The 4467-nt window shown below is 38.0% G+C and overlaps 1 pseudogene; it reads left to right on the top strand.

Moving 5' to 3' along the window:
- Positions 1 to 625: 625 nt before the first annotated feature.
- LOC144961447 (protein usf-like) lies at positions 626 to 3968 on the top strand (annotated as a pseudogene).
- The last annotated feature ends 499 nt before the right edge of the window (positions 3969 to 4467 follow it).

The following is a 4467-nucleotide window of genomic DNA, read 5'->3' as shown; positions in this document are numbered from 1 at the left end:
AGAGTAAGTGATACAGTGATGAAAGTTGTAGATTTAAATTTTTAAAGACACCAAAGAAAAGCAATAAAAATGAGATTGCTAAAGTGGGAACAGAAGATTCCACGAGCAATCCACCGATATGCTTTTTTTGTGACATTACCAGGCACAAGCAAAGAATATCGTATGAAGGATATACTCAAATATTTACAAACTACACTACATTAAAAACTAATAGCTATAAAAAGTACATACATAATAGAGAGATGATTTACATGGAAAAAATATCACTCTCAAGAAAAGATTTTACATATTTGACTTCATTCCTCCCTGCTAAGGATATCCGCCGGGAAGAATCCCGATCGACCTCATTCCAGAACATAGACTGAGAGCAACATAGACAGAGAAAAACAGATGTGGAGGTAGAGACACAGCAAGTGACCTCCTTTGCCACTATGGGAGGTCAGAAGACCCCCCCCCCCCAACCCAACTTGGCGTTGGTTTTGAGAGAATTTCCAATACAATTTGAATTTTTCTCGACATGTAAACAAGTATTCTGAAGCTCATTGTTCATGATGAATCCTGTGGAAATATCGTGCTTTAAAAATGTGGATGCTGTTCATTTTATCGTTACTCTACTCTTAAACAGGTCAGTTCCAGTCTTCATCCAGTCACTATGTCTGCTTTGAGTCGTATCCTCGTCCCGTCTGCCAACCCACTGGGTCAGTGTCCTGTCTGGATGCATGGCAATGTCAAGGACACATGCAAGGCTATCATTGTCATACAGGTTGAAATGTGGTGTCTTAATGTTCAACATGACGTCTACTTATAATTTGTGTACATCGGTTTGATATTATAATCAATAAATTAGTTATTGATTAACGAAATGATGATTTGTTTTGAATAGACATTTATTTGATTTTGATATGTAAATATAATAATTTATTTTTTTTATTCTTTAAAAAATAGGGTTGGAGCTTTAAATTGTTCCGTTCAGTCCATTAATTTTTTTTGCTAACCTGCACAGAAATATGTATTGGAAATTTTCATCTAACAGGCGACTTGACTGTTACGAATGGTGAATTAGTTCCACATTATTTATAGCTTTCTGGGTTGAATGGGTGTAACATAGAGATATAAAATTGGCATATTCATAATCAAACCATCGGGACGATTTACATAATATAAATATAGACCTTTGATCTTTCTTTGTGTTAAAAAAGTGTTGGAGGTTTGCCGGGTAGCATTGTTCCGAGCAGCCTATGTGATATTTTGCCAAAGAGCACAGAATTCCTGAAAAATCTAAAAAGTATAAAACTACTTTTTATAGGTTGACTAACTAGCAAACTTGCCAACTTTTTATTTATTTATTTATTTTAATTTTTGTTTTTGTTTTTTTGTTGTTTTTTTTTTTTTTTTTTTTTTTTTTTTTTTTTTTGGGTTTTTGGTAATTTTTACGGGCAATTCCTATTACCCGTTGACTCAAATGGTTATTTAGAATATATGCTAGGTCATAATGATCGGTCCTTAATTTGACCTTGGCATTGGGTCGATCGTTATTATAAACATAGTAGTGTGCGCACCATTAAAAGCTGCTCCACCCTGCTGTCAGATTCATTTGCGCGCACCTATAGGCTTTATTACGGACGGTTTTTATCGTTGACGGCTCAAAGATTCGTCTCGAACTATGTCAATTTCCACAATACAGTAGTATAATAATTAAATAGACGAGTGCCTGGTCATGTAGCGTCTATATATCCGCAATATTGCCGGTTTTCCACTTGTAACATAAAATGCACGTATTTTTTTCTATCTCTCAGGAGTGGTGGGGTATCAATGACTACATCAAAGCACGAACACAGCAAATTGGTGATGGAGGACCGAAATACGTGACCATGGTGCGGACTTGTACCGTGGTAAAGTGGGGAAACGGACCATGAGACGGCGGGTCATCTTATGGACAACCTGGATTGGAATGGGGCTGTGGAGGATATCGATGCTTGTGCCAGGTGCCCAAACTATTTGTGACCCTTTGCCTCAAACGGTATTAAGTCGGGATGGTTAAGATGTTGATAAACTGAATTTATAGCCAGAAATATCAGACTTGTGTTGAGTTTTGTGTGTTTTTTGAGGAGAATGGATACCATTTTTTAGGGTGCTAATGCCAACAATTTATATTTTTTATCACTTTAACATTAAATTCGGCTTTTAAACATTTGGTTCGTTCGACTTAATACCGTTTTGAGACGATGGGTCACATTTATAAAAAGTAGTTTTATACTTTTCAGATTTTTCAGGAATTCTGTGCTCTTTGGCAAAATGTCACATAGGCTGTTCGGAACAATGCTAACCTCCAACTCTGCGGCTATGTGGTCTTAGTGGTATGACACTCGCTTTCTGATCTGAAGGTCCTGGATTCGCATAGTGAGTCCTTGGAAAAAGATCTTTACTCACATTCTCTCACCGTACTCAGGTGTAAAATGAGTACCTGGCCGTTAACAGCATTGTCTTTGTCCGGAAAAATTGTAATATCGTCTACAGGCGTCATGTCCCGTTACATGTTCAATGTTGCTGTTGACCAGGGACCCTTGTAAAGCGCTTTGAGCACATTTAGTGGATATTGCGCTATATAAAGCTCAATTTTAACCTCTCCTTACAGCCATTTTCAGGATTGTCTCCAAATATTTCACACTCAACTTAACAAAATATATTTTTTATCACTCAGACATAATAGCGGTATCATTTTTGCGATACATAATTTCTTTAGCAAAACATGCTCTACAACACACTGTTCATTTCTTTAATTTTATGATGTACAAAAGAAATTTGAATAAGAAATGTTGGTTATATCGTAAGGAATGTGACGATTTTCCTGTAGTTGGTGAGGAGAGGGTTAAACATTGAAAGCATTTCAAGCCAATGTGTAATCGTAATCGGTCCTTCACTTCGCTGTGCAGTTGTAAAAAAAAAATAAAGTACTCCTTCCCTGCCACTCGGCCCATGGAGTAGGAGTTTATCCGGTTTTTATAGGGTGACACAAGACAATAGCAATTGCTTGCTACCTTTTAGATAGGACGGTTGTCTATTGCAAAGTACTGTCCGACATATATAGCAGTCCAGCTGGATGGACAAAAGGGGAAGGAGCAGAAAAAAAATATCGATTGATCTTCGGTCCATTTGCATGCGAATCGAGTGCTCTACCAACTCAGTTGAACTGAGCTATCAAGGACCCCCCCACCCCCCCCCCCCCCCCCCCCCCCCCCCCCCCCCCCCCCCCAAATCCACTAAAAAAGTTGCCCTTTTTGTTTATTATTATTTAGAAAAAAAGCCGTGGCTATAGGCGATCATGGACATATAATATGATATACATACTTCGGTTACTTATTCGTTGTGACATTGCTTTAAACTAACAGCCAATACATTGATTGGGGAAGGAAGTAATTTTTTTAAAGAGGAAATTCCTCCTTTGAATCCACATTGCGGGTTTCCGCGGATCTGAGTCTGAGGAAAACCCATCAGCATTGATAAACATGGATCTTTATAACTTATGATATTATATGATAGAAAGTTGCTTCTCCTCAACCCAAAGTAAGTACTAAGAGTTAACAGTTACCACAATATTTTTAATTGCTACAGGTACCTTAAGTCCCAAGGCATCAAAAAGGTTGGAGTGACAGGCTTTTGCATGGGAGGTGCTTTAACCTGGCGATGGCGGCCCTCAAACACAGCGTGGACGCTGCCGTCCCGTTCTACGGTATACCAAACAAGGAAAAATCTAAACTACCTTACGACGAAAAGAACATCAAAATTCCCTGCAGTGTCACTTTGGAGAGAAAGATGAAGTTGTTGGTTTGTCTTCACCAGCTGATTACGAAGCTTTGAGAGACAGGCTGCTCAAGCCAAAGCCAACTTTGAATTCTACGTTTATGATTGCTGGCCATGCTTTTGCTAACCCGACGTCTCCATTCCACGACCCGGATGCAGAAAATTGAGTTTTTCTAGAATGCTCAAGTTTTTTGCTGAACATTTACAGTAAAACCTTGAATATGTACATGTCTGCGACCAGGGTATTATTTTAGAACCCACCGCCTTAATTATAAATAGTACCTGTGGAATCTGCATATATTCAATACTCTTGTTACTCTTAAAATTAACTTCTGCTTAACTCTCTCCTTACCAGCCATATTTAGAATTTCCCCCGAAAAATTCACACACACCCAACACAAAAATAGACTTTTCTAATCAAACAAAAAAGTAACAAGTGCATTCTATACAGGATATTGTTCAGCAAAATGAGCTCTACAACACAGTGTTTAGTATATATTAGTTGTAATCAAAGCACATCTTTTAAATTTTGTGATGTACAAGAGAAATCAGAATGAGAAAATTGTCTTTTGCATCGTTACGAATGTGACGATTTTCCTGTGGGTGGTAAGGAGAGGGTTAAAGTCATCATCCTCGTTGGTGCCGTATTTTCTGTTTTCTATCAAA

Source organism: Berghia stephanieae, unplaced genomic scaffold (assembly GCF_034508935.2).
Source record: "Berghia stephanieae isolate SIO BIC M18660-M18661 unplaced genomic scaffold, UCSD_Bste_1.3 scaffold2479, whole genome shotgun sequence".
Lineage (NCBI taxonomy): Eukaryota > Metazoa > Mollusca > Gastropoda > Nudibranchia > Aeolidiidae > Berghia > Berghia stephanieae.
This window is presented reverse-complemented; position numbering and strand designations above follow the sequence as displayed.